This window comes from Tursiops truncatus, chromosome 11 (genome assembly GCF_011762595.2).
Source record: "Tursiops truncatus isolate mTurTru1 chromosome 11, mTurTru1.mat.Y, whole genome shotgun sequence".
Classification (NCBI taxonomy): Eukaryota; Metazoa; Chordata; class Mammalia; order Artiodactyla; family Delphinidae; genus Tursiops; species Tursiops truncatus.
In genome coordinates, this window is record NC_047044.1 from 79,102,273 (window position 1) to 79,122,517 (window position 20,245).

The window sequence follows — 20,245 nt, forward strand, 5'->3', positions numbered from 1 at the left end:
CTTAAATCAATTTGATTTCATTCTTAATAAAGAGACATAAGTATAAAGTATACGTATATCCACACAGAGGCACACAATGTGGGTCAAATTAAGCATGGCTGAGGTTTGGAGATAAAATGACTCTCACTACATTGGCTTTCTGGCCCTGCTCAGTTTAGGCAGTGAAGGCTTCATCTATGGGCCCAGCCTTGCCCAGTTCCTCAACCACTCCTGACCAGGTTATCCCCAGTAGGCAGTCTTATAGCTAGAGCTATGTTCAGAATCAGGTGTGTCTTGGGTGCGTCCAAATTGCAGCCCACCCTTAACTCCTGATTCATCTCTTCAGTTCCTGCATCTCAGCTCCTACGGCTCTCCTTCCCCCTCTCCACTTGTCCAGACACACCCATGATCAGACTGACCCAAAACATGACACAAAGGAATGTTACCAACAACGCTTTTATATACTGTTCTGCTATTATCATTACCTTTCATGCAGAGTTTCTTTTCTCTCCAAGTTCAAAGAAAACAAAAGAAAAGTAAAGGAGGGGCTTCCCTGGTGGCACAGTGGTTGGGAGTCCACCTGCCGATGCAGGGGACGTGGGTTCGTGCCCCAGTCCGGGAGGATCCCAGTCCGGGAGGGTTCGTGCAGCGGAGTGGCTGGGCCCGTGGGCCATGGTCACTGGGCCTGTGCGTCTGGAACCTGGGCTCCGCGACGGGAGAGGCCACAGCAGTGAGAGGCCTGCGTACCGCAAAACAAACAAACAAACAAAACAAAAAGAAAAGGAAAGAAAAGAAAAGAAAAAAAAAAAAAAGGATGAGATGATCAGAAGCACAGATGGTAGGAAACTATACCAGGGAGAGATGTATCCAGAATGGAAAACAAGACAACAAGAACACACGTACGGCAGTGTTGAGTGGTCACATCGCAGTGATCCAGAAGCTCCAGATAACAATGTAGGAAAACACACGACAAGCCCTCCTACACTGCGTGGGAGGATGGAAGGTGGTGAGAGGGGGAGGAGGGGGACACGCGTCATTCCATGCTCAGATGATTCTCACTTCAGCAGGACATCCACGGAGGACATACCCACAAACTGAGTGAAGAACTATTTGACCATCTGGCAAAGCTACTTTCTAACTAAGGTATTTCACTATTAACTAGGAAAATTTCTACTTAATCTATGGGGTGGCCCCCTGTAGGTAGGTAAACGAATAACATTTTATAACAGGTGTCTTTGGGGCTTTCTCTGTCAAAAATGCAATAGACCAATTAGAACAGGACTTGATAAGGGGAGAAATCTCACATGGACTCTAACAGATGAAACAAGAACATAACTAACTCCATGTGAGAGCTTCCAGGGATCTCATGGCCACTCACACTCACACACGGTTCTATAGTTGAGAAGGCTATGGACCTGCCCAGCCCATACAGACTGACAGTGGCAGAGCCGAAAGTAAACCCAAGTACTGGGGGCTCCTGGCCCAAAGAGCCTTGACATGTACTTTCTCATGCCAGAGGAATCTCTTATTCTGAAAAGAAAATATCTCTTGAGGGAAATCATTAATATGTCCTTAAAATCATTTTTTATCAAAAAGGACGAGACCTGCGATGGTGAAACAAGCTCTAAGTGTATAAATAACATCCTCTGACTGTTGTAGGATGACCATGTTCCTGAGGAGTTTGCAGAGTGACAAACGACTTCAGACAGACGTGTGGTCTGGCTGCACATTTTATAAGTGACTTTAGAGGAAATGTTGCTTCAAGAACGCAGGAGAGACTGGTGATCTCAATCAGCTGGGAATGAGGACAATCCTTATTGAATGAGCAGAGAACAAGGTCAGTGTTTACGAAACAACCCTTCCTATTGAGTGAGACAGCACAGGCAACCTTGGCTGGGGAGGTGCTCCCCGCAAGTGAAGGGCTGCTCAGTTTCACTCATCAGGGCACCCCGAGCAGGGCTCAGTGCGCTCTGGAGAGGGCAGAGAGGAGCAGTCAGACTTCCCAGGTCAGGAACTAAAGCCCTAGGAGCCGGCAGGTGAGTGGGGGCCTGGAAGGCGGCAAGTGGAGGGGAAAAGTGCATTGCCCAAGGATTCAGAGGATCAGGGTTCCAGCCCTAGCTCTGTTCCTAGCTGTCCTGGTTGTGCCGCTTTGAGCTGGTTACTTCGCCTCTTGGGTGAGCTTCAGTTTCCTCCTCTGTAAAAGCAGAGGGTAGCACTACACATCTTCCGGCTCTACAATTCTATTGTCCAGGGATCACTACTCAAACGCCGACAGTCAGTCATGGTTCCCAACCAGAGGCAATTTGCCCCCCTCTCCCCAGGGGACATTGGCAATGTCACCACTGGTTGTCACACAGAAGGAAAAGTGCTACTTCTACTGGCATCTGGTGGGCACAGGACTGAAAAGCTCAACTACCCAGGACAACCCCCTACCAGCAAGAATTATTCAGCCCCAAATCTCAACAGTGCCAAGACTGGAAAACACGAACTGAAAGGACAGTATAATGATGAACTCATTTTAGCCAGTTATTGTCATTTTGCCAGATTTTTTTTTTTAAGAGAATTGAAACATTTCAGTTTTTATGTAAAATATCCCAAATTTAAAATGTCGCCACATGTTAATTTTTTTTTTTAACAAAACACTCAGGCAGCCAAATAAAATAGGGCTTAAGGACAAATCCTGTGTGCAGGCTGTCAACCTGTGAAATCTTATGTAGCCAGCTACTGTCCAAGTAATTAGTACAGTTTAGGTGAAAACACGGATTCTTTTATCTGTGTCAGGTTATCTGAGCCAGATCCAGGCAGGTCGAGGATAATCCACAGGTGTGCTCACACGCGCACACACGCGCGTGTGTGTGTGTGTGTGTGTGTGTGTGCGTGATATCATGATAAAAACACTAAGTGAAAGTGTCCAGAGACGCTTATCACCTGTGTAACTGGTGGTAGGAATTATTAAATTCTTTGAATAACAGGGTCTCCATTTTCAAGGAAGGCATCACTAGCCTTGCTGTCTACCTCTCCCGGTTGTCACAGAATGTGACCTTGAATGTACCTTGAAGCTGGAGGGAACTTTAGAAATCACCTGATATGTAATTGACTTTGCCCTTGAGCTCACAGTCAGTCAGTAGGAAGATGGGGCTCAGAAGTCCCGTGTGCTGACTCCCTGCCCTGAGTTCTTTGAAGAGAGTGACAGGCAGGAAGGTGGGGAGGGGAGAGTGCCCGATGTGTCTTCCCTCCCCACCACCCCCCACTCTTCCAGACGTGGTCCACCCACGCCTGGCCTTCCAGATGTGCCTGAGCAGCACCAGATGTGATCTGAGGATTCAGTGAGAGGGGCTGTGAAAGCGCTCGGGAGCCTGTAAACTCTTACCCTGTCTCCCAAATGCAAGGTTGGTGCCAGTGTTAATTTGTCTCTGATGTGTGACCACAGGCAGCTCTCTGGCCAACGGCAAGGCGAATGCCTGATGTTTACCCCAGGGAGGCCTAAGCCCGAGTTGTGACACTTTACCCATCCTAGAAAAAAACAGGCAAAAGCGGATCAGCATCGTGAGTGTGAGGCCGAGAGGCGGTGGTTTTGCTGCGCCATTAGGATGCAGAGTGCAGGTAAGTTGCTGTCATTTATTAATGGGAGCTAAAGACATCAGAAGATAACTCTCCACGGCCAATCCTGGTTTCAGACAGTAAAAACCCTACCCCCACCAGGCCTTCTCCAAGCCCCTCCCCTACTTTCCTGCCTGAAACCTTGTTCCCTTACATGCCCTGCCGGAGCCTTGTCTCTCTGCTTATCTAAGAGCTTCCATCTCTCACGACGGGACACCAGGTCTCCTTTGAGACTTTGCCCTAATGCAGAGTGTGCCCTTCTGTCCTGCAGCCAAATTTCCCGTCTCATGCCAGGTCAGGGTCCGACCACCCCGTCTGCTCTGATGCCGGCCAAGCCAACTGTGGTCCAGCTCTAAGTTCTTAGCTTCAATTCCATCTTTGCTGAGCACGCTTATTGCGGTTCCGTGGGAGAGGCCCGGGTTTGCGCATCAACATTCAGAGTTCTTTTCCTTCTTTACATATCCTGCTCATTTGGGGCTAAAATGTGTCCCAAGTCCATTGTGAACGTGGCTACTGGTTGTGCTGTCTGTGCAGCGGGTCAGTCAGAATGTGCTGGTGTAGCAGCTGCTTCCATGGACATGGCTACTCCGCCAGGTTTTATATTTTTTAGTGTAATGACAGAGCTTCCAGTTACTTACGGCTAAGTCAGCAGCATTAGAAAGTTTGTAGCTGAGTTCTTTCTTACTGTTTTTCATTTCTTTCACTAAAAGACTGTCTTTTAAGGCAGATTTAGGTGCACAGCGAAATTGAGAGGAAAGCAGGGCTTCCCACACAGCCCCTGCTTCCACACATGCATAGCTTCCCTCATTGTCAACGTCTCCCACCAGAGTGGTGCATTTGCTACAACCGATGAACCTATACTGACACAACATCATCACCCAAGTCCACAGTTTACACTAAGGTTCACTCTTTGTATTGTATATTCTACGAGTTTGGACAAATATATCCACCCCTGCAGTATCATTCAGAATAGTTTTATTACCCTAAAAATCCTCTGTGCCCCACATAGTCATCCCTCCTTCCACCCTAGCCCCTAGCAACCACTATTATTTTTACTATCTCCATAGTTTTGCCTTTTCCAGGATGTCATATAATTGGAATCAAACTATATGTAGCCACTTCAAATTGGCCTTTTTCACTTACTATGCTTTTAAGTTTCTTTCATGTCTTTTCATGATCAGAGAGCTCATTTCTTTTTAGTGTGAAATGATATTCCATTGTCTGGATGTACCACAGTTTATTTATCCATTCACCTATTGGAGAACATCTTGGTTGCTTCCAAGTTTTGGCAATTATGAATAAAGCTACTATAAACATCCATGTGCAGATTTTTGTGTGAATATAAGTTTTCAGCTTCTTTGGGTAAATACCAAGGATTGTAATTGCTAGACTGTATAATAAGGGTATGTTTAGTTTTGTAAGAAACCACCAAATTGTCTTCCGCTAAATTGTCACTTTGCATCCCCACCAGCATTTGATATCATCCGTGATCTCCACTTCGGCTGTTCTAATAGGTGTGTAGTGGTATCTCATTGTTTTGATATGCATTTTTCTGATGACATATGAAGTGAAGCATCTTTTCATATGCTTATTTGCCATCTATATGTCTTTGGTGAGGTGTCTGTTAAGGTGTTTAGACCATTTTTTGCATTGGTCATTTGTTTCTGATTGTTGAGCTTTAAGAATTCTTTATATATTTTGGACAGAATTCCAGCCACATGTCTGTAACTGTGAGATGGCAGTAAAGAAGGACATGACACAATTAAAAATAGAACTATCATATGATAATCCAGCAATCCCACTTCTGGGTATTTATCCAAAAGAATTGAAATCAGGATCTCACAGAGATACTTGCACTACCATGTTCATTGCAGCATTATTCACGGTAGCCAAGATAGTGACAACCTAAATGTCCATTGACAGATGAATGGATAAAGAAAATGTGAGATATACATAAAATAAAATAGTATTCAGCCTTTTTAAAAAAGAAGGAAATCTTACCATTTACAACAACATGGATAGACCTGGAGGACATTATACTAAGTGAATTAAGTCAAGCACAGAAAGACAAATACTGTATGATCTCACTTATATGTATAATCTAAAACAGTCAAACTCATAGAAACAGATGGTACACTGATGATTGCCAGGGGTTGGAGCTATGGGGATACGAAGAGGTTGTAATCAAAGGGTACAGAGTTCCAGTTAAATACCATACATTAGTTCAGGATATCTACTATACAGCATAGTGCCTATAGATAGAAATACTATACTGTATACGTAAAATTTTCTAAGATGGTGGATCTTATGTTAAGTGTTCTATTACAAAATAATAATATTAATAGTTATTGTTTTTCTTATAATAAAGGAGGTAGGAGGAAACTTTGGGAGGTGACGGATATGTCTATGGCCTTGATGGTGGTGTCAGTTTCACTGTGAATACTTATTCCCAAACTCATCGAGTTGTATACACTAAATATGTGGCGCTTTTACATGTCAGTCATACCTCAACAAAGCAGATTTTTTTAAAAGACAAAAATTACAGAACTACGGAATCCTTTGAAGAGGTGGCAGTGACACACCAAGGAGAGAAAGAACCATGTATCTCAGGTGAGTAGCAATCACTGACGATTCAGAAACACATATGAAATAGTTTCTTTTCTTTCTTAAATATACCACAGGAAGGTGAACCTTAATGGGCAGAAAAACCTGATATATGGATTATTTACGGAAAGGACACTGCTGCCTTCAAAATACAATTATCTATTTACTTTGCACGTTATAGGAGGAGCCATTCCATTACACCTGCATATTTTTTTTAAATAAACAAACATAGACCCTAACTACCAGCCAAGTAAGGTGATGCTTGGTGATTCTTTAATCACAGCACATTGCAGAGCTGCTTCCTTTTCCTAGTTTCTGTTTCTATGCATAATTTACAGAGTTGTGCAACATGCAGATGACACATAGAAATCAGAATTAGTACTTTTATGTAGACCATGTTGTTCGTTGCCAGTAAGTTGCCTCCAGATGGTTTGGAAAAGGAGTATTGCTTTATACTGTTTTCAACTAAGAAGAGCTACCTGAAAGCATTTACACCTAGTATTCAGTGGAGCTAATTTGTGTCTTCCTCCGCCATGTCACTCAGGTGGACTATATATCACTTAGGGTTTCTTCTTAAGGAAAAATTTCACTGGGATACAGAAGAGTTTAGAAATCTTAAGATGAAAGGTAGAAGAAGAAAACACAAAAGCCAACTGTTTGGGAGAAATCTGGAGCATCCTAAAAGTCACTATAATTAAAACACAGCAGTCTGTAATTATTCCAAAGGGGGAAAAATTGCAAGAAAGGCTCAAAAATGCTAACGTGCTTACCCAAAGCTCTGCCATATTAGTTCATATTGACTCAGACAGATACAATATCCTCAGATGGACTGAAAACTAGTTGGAAGGTTTAAAACAAAAGAAAATGTAATATAATTAGGTGGAAAAGCAGTGGGTTTGGAGTCACTGGAGCAAAGTTGGGTTTGTTCTGCCATTGACTAACCGATTGAATTTTGGCAACTCATGGGACTTCTCTGTGACTCAGGTTTTGAAACTGCAAAACAGGATACCACCACTTAACCTTGTGTTAAAAGAATGTGTGTAAAGATTGTGTTTTGTTTTCAAATGCTGCTCTTCACACCCTCTACTTGTCTGTTTCTCTTCTCTCCATCCAGTGACAGACAACCTCTTGCTTAACTTCTCCACCCCCAACCACCTACTTCATTTTTATATTCAAATTTTTCTTTAGCATAAGCCTCCAAATTTACAAATTTTGGCCTTTTTTATGTTTCCTAAAGCCAGCATTCAATGTCATATTTTAAAGTAATGTGTTAGTATGTTTATGTTCAGTGTTTCTTCAAATTACTCTCCAAATTAAGAAAAAGTACTCCTCTCCTTACCCCTTGCTCTTTGGTTACCACTGCATCGCCTTGGCTCCTACTATTAGCTAAACTGAATTCACACCTTAGATTCTTGACATGGGTCACGTGGTCAAACATAAAGGGCCTTATTGAGGTGTTCTTCTGATAAAATTGGAGTCACTTCTGTAAGGGTTGAGAGTCTCCCAGTTGCTTGGGAATAATGATTGTAAGTATGTTTCAGCAGTTCTCAAACTTTACTGTATATTAGAGTCATCTGGAAAATAAGTTAAAAACGAAAATTTCTGAAATGTTCTTTAGAAGATTCTGATTCACAAAGTTTAGGCAGGAGACCAGAAATCTGCATTTTAGCAAGCACCCCAGCTGACTCTGATGCAGGTGACCCACGACTACTCCTCTAGAAATGCTGTTAGAGATTATTTAGGTAATTCTAAGAGCAGTCTGGAGTTTTGAATCCTTGTGGTTTAAAAAGGAATATTTTATAAAAGGAGTATTTGCAAAAAGGATTTTTTATATTAAAAATTGTGCTGACATATGTTATCAGAGCACAGACCTGAGTTTGGATGGTAGTTTGTTCACTTGATAACTGTGTCTCTTAGATAAGCTAATTAGTCTTACTTTTCTAACATGTGATATAAGAACACCATTAGCCACTCGAAGGAGGTATTGTAGGGCTGAAATATATGTTAAAAGAAACCCTTAGTTATGAAAAGGTGGGTAGAAATGTTAATCATAATTATCTCTTTATTACTGATAATTTCAAGAACTGGATTATTCAACTAAATGAAGAAAAACTAAGCCCAGATTTTCCATAAATTAGTGTCTTCACTCCTGTGATATATGAAGGGTATGTCAGCACCCAGTGGCACAGGTAGGCCAGAGGCAAGCTAAGGTGCAACCATGAAACAGCTATTTGACTGAACAGCAGTTCTTTGGCATTAACAGTAATTCAATAAAAATCTACATTTGATTTAGTACAAAAAACTGCAACTAAGTGTAAATACGATGTAATGGTAAAAAAAAAATCTATCTATCTATCTATCTATATATTTTTTCTTATTGCACTAATTCATTTCAGACTACTTTGACCCATTCTGCAAAAGAAAGAAAACAAACAAACAAAAATGACCAGTTACAGACTGGCTGGAAATGAAATATGTGATTTCCATTTTATCAGGGAGCCATTTTTATTCTGTGCAAGGCAGTGTCAGGTAGACCACAACTACACTGATTACAAATTTATTCTGTCTGGATTTTGGAATTTAGTGAAAGATCAACTGAAGAATGTGGTGCCTTGTATCTTTCTCTCTCTCCCCCACCCCTTCAAATGTATACATACACATATATGTATAACATTCATGCAGACTGAATGCATAACAATGTATGATGCATACACACAATGTGTGTGTGTGTGTGTGTGTGTGCGCGCACATGTGCTATTTTCAGATTAAGAATTTTTTTGGTAAGAAAAATGTTTTCAGTAAAATTTCCCAATTTTGAATAGCTTGACATCATCCCAGGAAGTACTTTTATAGCAATCTGAAGGCAAGGGGTTGTATCCTCAACATCTTTGTATCCCAGGTATGTTGTGTAGTGACTACAAACATTAGACACTAAACCAACACTCATTGCTGAGGAAGTTGATTGATCTTCTTTGGGACAACAAGGTCTAAGTAGGTCTCAGTAAGATTCTCAAGGAAGTTAGATTTCCTCCTGAGTTTTCTTTTATCTTGTCTAGTTATATTAAGATAGATCAGGTTTATGCTGCAACAATAGAAAACTCCCAGATCTCAGCGACTTGACATGCCAAAAAAAGGTTTATTTCTCATTCAATTAAAACCATATGTGGATATGAGACCCTCCAAGCCAACTGTCCTTCCTGAAGCAACTCAGTGATGTAGGCTGTTTTGACCTTGTATCTCCACAATCTCAACACGAGGTCTCTTCCACTGTCACCCGGCAGGGGGAGAGAGCTTTGGGCTGGTGAGTCTGGCAGCAGTAACTGAATGTTTTGGCTTGGACATGATACACTTCAGTTCTGCTCATCATCCATTAGTATCATAGCGCTGCCCCATCTAACTGCCACGGTTTAGGGAAATACGATCCACCCTCTGTCCCAGAAACAGAGAAGAACTGGAGAGAATAAGACCAGAAGTCTCTACAGTTTGAATGATTTCCAAGCAAACACATAACAGAGCAATAAGTTTCTTTTAAGAGGGGAAAATAATTTTTAAAAAATAAATAAATGGATGAAGAGACTATTTAATCATAAATGAAATGAACAGATAATAGATGTTGATTATGAAGAATTCTGCAATTTGAGCACATATTAAAAATCTAACTAGAGCTAAGTTTAAAATCAATGTGAATTTATTTTAAAAGAACTTTAAAATGCCATATAGCTAAAATTTTAAAGCAATCTATCTTTGTCAACTTATAGCTGAAAAACAATTCTAAATAATAATAGAAACTGTGAGGCTAGAAGGCCCAATGGTTTTGAGGTAAATCTTCATTCTGTTACTGAATATATGCTATTCAATCATTGGGACTTTGATTAAAGCAATTTTTCCTTCCTTTGACCATATACAATTTTTTTCTTACGGAATTCTTAGAAAATATTATAATGTAATTATAATTTAAATTCATGTTAGGCCAAAGCTTTAAGTATTGTGCCAGTGTAGTTTCTGGTCATCCCAAAATCTCTAAAAAAGAGTTGCCAGAATTGAGTTGATTCTCTGAGAATTCTTCAGAATAGCTTTTCTTTAGGACTTCTGCAACACTGGATCCCTGATGGATTAAAAAAATTGACCAATCCCAAACCTGACACATAAAGCTGACACAAAGAATTTAGAACTAAACTGTTAACATAATTTATGATATTTAGTTTCCTCCTAGTCACAGAAGTGTGATTAAACTTACTGGTCCAGCCATTGGAGTTGGCTAGAGATCCTTGAACAAGAAGAAAAAATTGTATGAATTTATAAGAAATGGAAGCCAAGCTTAATTTTAACCTTTGTGTGAAAGTCTGTAATAATATAATTAATCTTCTTGTAAAGATGTCATTTAGGATAGCTTGAAATACCATCTGCTACGAGAGAGCTCAAATGCAGTGTTTTCTGGATGTGCTGGACTAGGTCAAGTCTAAATTCCCCTCCAGACCTAGGATTTGATGTGTAGACAGAGCGTGCAATTTTGCAATCTGCTGAGCCAGAAGAGGATTTAATACTACATTCAGAGCTGTACTCAAATTGTCAAAAAATGTTCAATAAAATAACATTGCAAATCGTACTCAGTTAAACTAGCTGGCAAAGGTAGCATGACAAAATTGAGAAATAAAGCATATGAGATGTAGTGTTATTTACATGTTTTCAGGGCTTACGCACTGGGTGGCTTGCTATTTACAAGACAGCATTTCCACCCTTCCCCTCTGCTTTAAGGTTTGATACAAGGCCAAGTCCTCCATCTGACTTCATGCGACTGTGGTCTAGTTCAGATTAGTATTTGTCACCACTCTTCACAGCAGACAGGAATGCAGCAGACTGGCCCAGGAGCAGGAGAAAGAGATTAGGGGACTAGGTCTGTTGAAGGTAAACATACCTGAGACAATCACAACAGTGAAATATGGAGGTTGCATGGAGGTCAGATGCTCAGGGCTTAACTTTAGATAACTGTTGAAGGAAAGAGCATTTTAGAATTCTCAAAATTTTTGCCACCACTGGAAAAAAAATCATTCCGTAAAGCATTATTATAGGCCCTCTCTGAAGATGCTTTACAGAATTCTAAGCTTACTTTTAGAAGCTAATGGGACATCTGGCTGAAACATGACAGATCATAAATGTGTTTCAAATAAATTAAGACATGGTTTGACAGAAGAGAAAAAACATCAATCTGAACAAATGAATCAATATAACAAAAGTATTCTTAAAAGCTAAAAAGTGACATTCTATCAATATGAAAAATATTAACAAAAATGATAATGAAAAATTTTAAAGTAAAGATAATGTAAACAGCAACTTTATTCTTTATGAATACAGAACATAAACTCTGAGCTGTGAGCCAGACATTATTTTAATGGTTTTACATGTATTAATCTAACAAGCTTATGATGTGAGTTTTATTGTCTAAAACTGAGGAAACTGAGGCACAAGGGAGGTTAAATACTAAGCTGACGGACATGAGTCTTGAACCCAGCTCCATCCTGAATAAACTGGCTCCATCCTGAATAAACTGTGATAAATTATAAAAGGGAACAATACAAATCTCAGTAAAGTTTTGCAATGGAAACAATACTCTTATCGTGTATTTCCAAATTACTTAAGATGTGATGTAATTTCTGATGTTAATATCACTGGTGAGCTGTATCAATTTCAAATAATAGGTAAAATTTGAGGAAAGGAGCTAGTGATTCTTGGCTCTGTGTTGTGCTCTATGACTAAGACTTAGAATTAAATTACGTTAGTCAAACCATTTCTATTTTCTTCTCTGAAAATGTAAGGTTATAATGCTCATCACACCATCAAGTTATTATTGATTTGGACTGATGATTTCCCTTAAGAATTGATTAGAGCTTGGGAGAAGATTAGTCTTTTGGAAGAATCTTCATTGTTAGGTTATATTAGCCAATAGTGTAGTAGTTGATGTCTTGACTTTATATTCCAGCCAGGCGTTCTTGTCATTTAGCTAGTGTAACTCCAAGTTAAATCACAGTATTAAGCAGTATTGATTTGTCTGAGCTGTGGAATGTAAATCTTTTCCCACCAGGTAAACAATGGCAATTAAATGGAATTTGGCTTAGAAGGGAAATGATTTTCCCACAACTTTGCCCCATCAGCAGAAACCCTAACACTCCAATAAGCTACAGGGTTTAGTGCAGGTTTGGCGATGCACCACTCAGCATAACCTGGTTGCCAAGAAGCTGAGCCTGGAGTTTGTAAATTCTTTAAGATCATCAGCATGCTTTGGTGGGGGATACATCACAAAAGTGAATCCAAACAGACTGAGTGGCTAGGTTAAATAAAATAGGTGAACGTAACTGGCGGAAGAAAATGTTTCCCCCTTCTGAAAAGCATGGACTTTGGCATCAGGTAGACGTGGGTTGGAACCCAGCTTCATACCTGATGAAGCAGTGCTTGTAAAGCAGTGATCACTGGTGAGTTACTGACCTGCTCTCAGCCTTAGTTTCCTCTTCTTAAAAAGAACTGTTAAGAGCATTAACTAGTTGTTTATGTCTAGCACAATACATGACACATAGAAGGAGCTCAACACATGTTTTTTAAATGAAATGATATTTCTCAACAAATTCAATTATTGGGAAACAGTGTAAATATTTTTGAAGACTCATAACTAATTCGACATTATTTTTTATTAATTAAAAATCCATTTTGGAAGTCTGAATCCTTATTAGTCAATTGTGAATAATAAATAAATTGAATTATTCTGAATTAACTGAATAATGAGGTTATTCAATTTCTGCTTAATTTTCAAAATTAAAGTTATATTAATTCTCCAGATCCCTCTCAAAAGCAAATCAAGACTAAATTTAAAGTATTTCCTCAAATTTAGGAGATGAATTTCTGATTTTTTGAAAAGTTTTGGCCGAAGATCAGAGAGATCTCTTTTCTTTGCAAGCACTCAACTACAAATGTTCCTAGCTCTGAGAGTCATACATCAGTCAGAGGGTTATCCTGACTTATTAGGTCTCTTTTACTCTTTAGTCATGATAACATTAACTCTCAACAGCACTGTCTTCTCAGCTTTCTGCTGGCAAATACCTTTCCTTAGAGAGTTTCACACGCATTTGTACTCATGACTTCCTTACTCTCCACACTAATCTTAAGAAGGGTGGAAGAGAACAAATATGACTGTTTTAAAGATCAGGGGTAATAAACCTGGTCACGGCTTTTTCCCTGGCAAGGATATTCCTAGATTCAAAATCTACAATATGGTAGCTACTAGTCACATGTGGCTATATAAATTTAAATTAATTACAATTAAATAAAATTTAAAAATTAGTTTCCTCAGTCACACTAGCCACATTTCAAGAGTTCAACAGCCCCACATAGCTAGTGGTTATCATATTACACAATGCATATATAGAAAGTTCCCCTAATCTCTATCCAGAAGCATTGCTAAATGATTGACAGTAAGGGTATCCAATTACAATTTTTCCTTCTCATTGAGCAAACTAAAGATACAGCCTTCCTCTTATTTTTTCATTCTTTAAGAGAAAGAAGTATGCAAAAATACTTATAGCACAAAATTTAAGAGTGAAGATCACCTCATTGCCCAAAACTCCTCGTTTTGACATAAATTATTTCATGGAGTTGCTCCAACCTTGTGGTCTTATATGGTCCCATGTTCTCTATTTCATAGAGGAAAGAATCATGGCTACCTGACAGTGATCTCAGCTTGTTGAAGCAAGCTTGACTGCCCCAGGGGTACCTGATACATTCCACCTCTCAAGCATTTCTGTTAGTCAATTGAATATATCATAATTAGAACAGCTATTCATAACAGGACAGGGTGCTCCTGTTCGGGAATTCTTGGATTTTGCTATCTCCCCCTTTCTTCCAACCCCACCCCCATCTTACTGAAGTTTCCTACCTGATTTGTCAGTGTCCACTATAATGGTAGGGTTGGTGGTGCCACATGGCAGGAAGAGGAGAGAACAAAGTTTTCATGAGGGCTGAGAAGCCTCTCTCTTCCCTAGAAGAAGGCTAACGAAGGTGAGAAAATATTGGTCCTTCACACCCCAAGCCAGGGCTAGCTCAGTCAGAAAATGCCCAGAATGGACTGAAGCTACATATTCTTTTGTAGTATACACGATTCTGGATGAAAATTTTACTTCCACTTTTCCCACCTCTGTGAATAAAATTCCTAACCAATCTTGAAGTGACTATCTAAGAGATTGTGGATATTTATAATGTTGAATTCTGTAAACCTTCAAGGAGGAAATACTCTGGTAGATAAAAGTAACAGTAGAGAAGCAGGCAGGTCAAAGCTTAAGCCATACAGAAGAAAAGGACGTGAAAAGGAACCAGCTGGATCCCAAAAGAGTATATACATACCCATTGCACACTGGCAGGTCTCTTAACTATTGATTTACCAACTTTCTCCTTTTCCTCAGCTCAGTCATACTTTTACCAGTTGCACTTGATCCTGTTAGCAACCCTGCCCCAATGACTAAAACCACCACCAAAGACTTGAATCTATTCCTACTACACTGTATATGTTCCTAGCATCCAAAGTGAAATTATGAATGCATTTTCCCATAGAGACATTAGTTGGTTCAATAACTTTAGGTTTTAGGAAATCATTAGCTGTAATGTGGAGAACTGATTTTTTTGGGAACAAGAATGGAAACAAGGGCTCACTGAGCAGACTATTTCAAGTCTAGGCAAGAGATGACACAGGCTTTGGTCAGGGAGGTAGTCATGAGAATGAATGGAAAAAAGTAGATGGATTCAAGATAAGTCTTGGAGTAAAGCTGACAGAACTGAATTTGAAGTAGGGAGTGAGAGAGAGATAAAAGAGAGAAATGGAGAAGGATGATATATTCATTGAGATGGAAAACATTAGAAAAGACACAGAAAGAGCTCTGGTTGGCAGAGGTGAGGTGGCGATGAAGAGCGCTGCTTTTGACATGTTAGGTACCACATCTAAGTGGAAATATAGGGTAGGCAGCTGAATATAGGACTTTGGACTTAAAGTCAGTGGTCTTCAGCATACAGAGAGTATGTAAAGCTGTGGAATCAGAAGAGATCACATAGAAAGAGAGAATAAAAAAATGAGGGCACCAGCACCATTACATTTAAGGTTGAGGTCTACATAACACTGCATTATAGGCTATGTAGAATTTTCAGGCTTCCCAGGTAGATTACTTAACATCTATAATAGAGAATATGCATTTCAAATTCTAAGGAATAGAGATAAAACACATTCCTGAGTACAAGAATTCTTCATGTGGGGAACTGCCAGCATAACCAAGGGTTTATATTAGGTAGAATCACTGTGACACTTTGAAAGAATTTAATTCATATAAAAGAGAATATGTCTCACTCATCAATAACTGTAGCTGCTTATCTGGACTACTTGGAACCTACAGACTGGTTCCAAGCCTAAAAGGACCTGATTTGATATTTCTACCTAGTTTATCTCATTTTATGTAACTGCTGCCAACATGTCAGTTTTGATTTGATACAAAGTATAAAAGTCTATTCCCTGCATTATGAGAGAAAGAAAAAAATTATAAGAAAAATAAAGTGTGTTAGACAATTACTAAAATTTTACTACTTGAAACACTGCTAAACATTTTTATAAATCTATAAACATTTACAATTTTAGCAGTTATGGAAAGCAGGCAAAGAGAAAGATTTAAAAAATTACAGGAAAAGTATGTTTCTTTATAAAGGTAGTGCTTTCCACAGTGTCCGGTGGTTCTAACATTTTTAGAAAAGAATACCTACACAAAAGAGCAAGCTCTCAAAATTCATTACATATACATCTTGCCACAAAACATTTTCTATAATCTGCTTCAGTATCTGAGCTGTGTTGAAGTCAGTGATTTGTACATTCTGTGGCTTCAGTTATTTCTTTTAAAATCAGCTTCCAGACTTCTGAGAACTGAATCTTTGCCAGGACTGAGTCAAGTTTTCCTACCTTTTGAATGAGTTTGTTTCTTCATCTCTGTGTATTTCTCAAAAATACAAGACCAGTTTGCATAACAATTGGGAGTCAGAATTGGATTTTAAAAGGCCATCAGTATCCTTCTGCGTCCATTATCACCAGGACTCTCACACCACATTGCTCTGAATATTCCCTGGTCTGACCCAATCCCAAACCCTCCCCTCTCCTCACCCGCAGCTCCTACTGGGCCCTCTGGATCTCCTATTCTTGATTCCAAAACCCTATGCATACAATCTCATCTCCAAACTTTCTTCCTCCCTCCTATTGTAGCTGAAACCTGATGGACCAGTGAGTCTAATATTTACCCTACAGCGCACTCACCAGGAGGTCAGGTATCTCTTGGTACCATAAGAAATTGTTTCATATATATATAATTTGCCATATATCCTTCCCTACTTACACTCTTAGAGGATATTGTAAATTTGGGTAGCATATCAATTTAGTAGCATTCTAGTAGCTATGATTTAGTCATCCTTGTAGCATTTGGAAATGCAGACTCATTTTAAAGTGCTCAGAAGGCTGGTTACTGTTTTATGACAGTTTTTTAACTTTCTTATAGAACCTCATTTAGAAACACAGCAATTTTAGCTAATCCTTTAAATTAGTAGTCACTCTATTAGCTCAGGGTTAGTTGATTTATTACATTACAAGTGGAATGATTGATTGATTCAACTATTTATGGACTCACTATTATACACTAAATCCACACACAGGCTACGTACTAGGAAATGCTTTCGGAATATAATAAACAAGACAGATGTGGGCTCTTCCTTCAGGAGGAGATACATATAAACAAATAAGAACACAGATTATTAATTATAAATGGCAATTAACACAAACTATTATTTAACTCCACACGTACTGCATAGGAAAAGTCTAGTGTGCAGTGCCCAGGGTGGGAGGAAGTAGAATTTAAAGGGGATCAGCTTGTTGAGAATGGATGGTTCTGGGAAAAGAAAACAGAAAACTAGGTGAGAGCAAAGAAAATTTTACCAGCTGTTTTCCTTCTATTTATATAGACCAATGATTGATGCCCAAGGAGCCCCTGCATTATGGCAGATTCGGTGTATGGAACTGTGTTTATTTTTCAATGAAATAAAGGGAACATTTTTAGTTTTGCCTGGCTTAAAAAAATTCTGGCAGTCACATCTGGGAGTTTTCATATATTGCTTCTGCCCACTTACTATGATGATGGTGGTGATGCCCACGAGTAAGTGGCCTGTGGATTCAGAACACGTTGGCTTTCTATTTTTTTTAATTGATGAAGATTTATTGAAAAGCAACATAGTTTGTTTGGAACCTTCCAGAAAAGGCATCTTCATAAAAAGCAAATAATCCCTGAATATCTTCATATAGAGCTGGGAGGGTGGTGTTGTTCTTTGACAGTTTGTTGCTGTAGCTGTTACCATTGTTCTTAAATGATTATGTTTCTTAGTGTACACTGGTTTTCAGTGTCTAAGATAAACACTGTACCATCTCCAAGGTAAATCTCTCCCAACAGCCTAAAATTTGTTTCTGTTTTATAATTTTGAGAATGCCAACACATAACTTCCAAAATCAAACAATATATTTTCATCAAAGGCACAACTGAATTTTATCAATTGGTATTTAATTTCATCAGAGATAAATTTTTGACAAAAGTTATATTTTCAGTGAGATCACTTGCATCCAATTCCCAACCTAAGAACTATTAATTTATTTTGGCTTTCTGCTTCCTGTTGGTAGTCTTCAGAGACACAGTAGAGTTGTTTACTGGTATGTAAACAGCAGACTAGGGGATAAGTGCTTGAATTCAATAACTCTCGTTTTTTTCTCTTGGAGTTTCATACATGTTTTCCAGGTTTTTACATAGGTTTTTTTTTTTTCTTATTCAGGATTTATTATGCAAAGACTATTTTTTTAAATTCAGCGAATGAATAATTCTTTTGTATTTTATCATTCTTTAAGGCATATATAGCATTTCCTGATTCCAGTCAGTTTAACTATCAGAATAAAAATACCTAACTCAATGCAGAATAATATCAAGCATAGGGACGTTGTTCTGGTTTTGATTTCAAAGCAATCACTGAGTAAGGCTCCACTGAACTGCAACATGAATCAGCATTTAGTGAGGCTGGGTTTAAACCTCTACTCCAGATTCTGAATGACAGAGAACTTCTAAATCGGGCACTGTTTGTTCATAGTTTTAGGTCTCTGTGATTTACTTGGCTTTATTAGACAATAGGGGCTTTGGTTCAGTTATATTTTTAACATTCCTTAAAAATAAAGCAAAGAGTATTCCCATTTTGGATGAGGATTAGTATGGTGGAGGAAATGAAGAATTTACAAGCGCTGGGTATCCAGGGATTATGCACTGGGCTCTGTGCTGGATTGCCTCGGTTAATACGTTTTTGGTTGCATGTAATAGAAACTGGCTCTGGCTGGCTTAAGGGAAAAAAGTATTCTTCCAACTGGCATATTGGAAGAATATTTGGGTAGCTCAAAGAATCCAAGAGTCAGGGAAGGCAGCGATCAGGGGACTTCTGACCTCAGAAGCAGAGTTCATGTCTGGCCCCCTAGGGTAAAATAGTTGAAGTATCTCAGCACATGACTCTTCACAGGAGGCCAATGTGGTCTTCACCTGTGGATTAGCCCATCAGCGTTAGAGGGGCAGAATAATATTGTTTGGCCAGTTGTCTGTGGGCAACTGCACCTGTATTTTGTAGGCAGTTCCCAGAGAAAGGGGGCTTGTTGTGAACTGGTGGCCACGCCAGTGAGGTCTACTCTATGGGGCATTTTACAAGGTTAATTTTCACAAAAAGCCTATAAAAATCACTATTTTCACCTCACAAACGAGAAAGCAGAGACTCAAATTGGTTAGGCAACTTGTCCAATGTTCTACGGTTAGAATGCGGCAGGGCTAGAATTCCAATTAGGCTTATAAGAGGGGGCTAGCCTCCTTCTTTAAAGATTAAAATAATCTGATGACTACATGGGATAAAAATTTCCAGATAATTTCTTATGGAGAGACTCTTGGGAATCTCCAGGGTACTAGAAAGAGTAAAACTGTCTGTTGAAAGCTCTGGGGTTGAAGCCCAACTCTACCTGGTCATCAAGGGCAATTAAACATCAAATATTCACTAACATCGAACCTCCTTCACAAGGTTATTTTAACTTCACAGGGGTGTTGAGCTAACATGTGAAAATAGTTGGCTCAAAGCAGATACTCATTTTTTTTTTTTTTTGAGGAAATAACTATTCTAATAATGAACTCTCAAGCATGTTACTAAAATTAGTCACAGTTTGACAGTGGCTTTGTCATTCTAAAAACAGAATTCCTCTCTTACCCTTAGTCTTTCAGAATGGTGCCTTATTCACCTAAACATAAAGGTAGAAAATGCTATATAAAGAGAGTTAAGGAAACCATACAATAGGAGGGGAAAGTTTTAGATACAAAACATTTGACTACTTTGACACTTTGGGCTCACATTTCAGGGCAAAACTCTTATCTTTGGGCACAGCACAATGCTTAATCATCTAATTCTCTTAGTGAATGCTACCTGAGATGGTTTATGTCCTTGCGAAAACCAGGACAAAAACAGAATACAGTTCTAAATGTGGAAATCTCTAACTTGAACATCACCAAAATAGATTATTAGCTAATTCAGTTTGGAAGGATTAATGTATCAAATAGTTTTAGGTTCAGATGATTATTCTCAGTTATCTTTAAGGATAACTCCATGGGAAAAAAGTATTTTAGCAACATAAGAATTTATTATTGTGCATGGTGGGTGTTCCTCAAATATTCACAGACTGATCAGTGTCAATCTGTTCCAAATTACTTCAGACCACAATTACTCTATGTCAATAGCATAGACTAATGTAACCCCAAATGGAAGAAGAAAAAATCATTCTGTGCTGGTAGGGGTAGAAAGAGAGGTGTAGATTATTATATACTCTTGATATTTCTACAGCTTTCTGGATCTTAGTTTCAGTGACCTGTTATGCTTCATTTTCATCTAAATCATATCTGAGTAACTTGTAAAATATCCTATCATTTAAAATTTGATGACAAAGAGT

General features: G+C 38.9%; 1 protein-coding gene across 8 annotated transcripts in view; it reads right to left on the reverse strand.

The window, feature by feature from the left end:
- The window catches only part of CCDC91 (coiled-coil domain containing 91), a 417,526-nt gene that overhangs the window by 13,336 nt on the left and 383,945 nt on the right, over positions 1-20,245 (reverse strand). For 2 of the 8 annotated variants that reach the window (XR_012324472.1, XR_012324474.1), the window contains 2 exons: positions 11,099-11,169; positions 465-718 (listed from right to left, as the gene is read on the reverse strand). The exons of 4 other annotated variants lie outside the window; for them this stretch is intronic. The gene's annotated coding sequence lies outside the window, so the exon portion shown is untranslated. The remainder of the gene's footprint in view (positions 1-464; positions 719-11,098; positions 11,170-20,245) is intronic. 2 more of the 8 variants (XR_012324470.1, XR_012324473.1) reach the window with 2 other exon arrangements.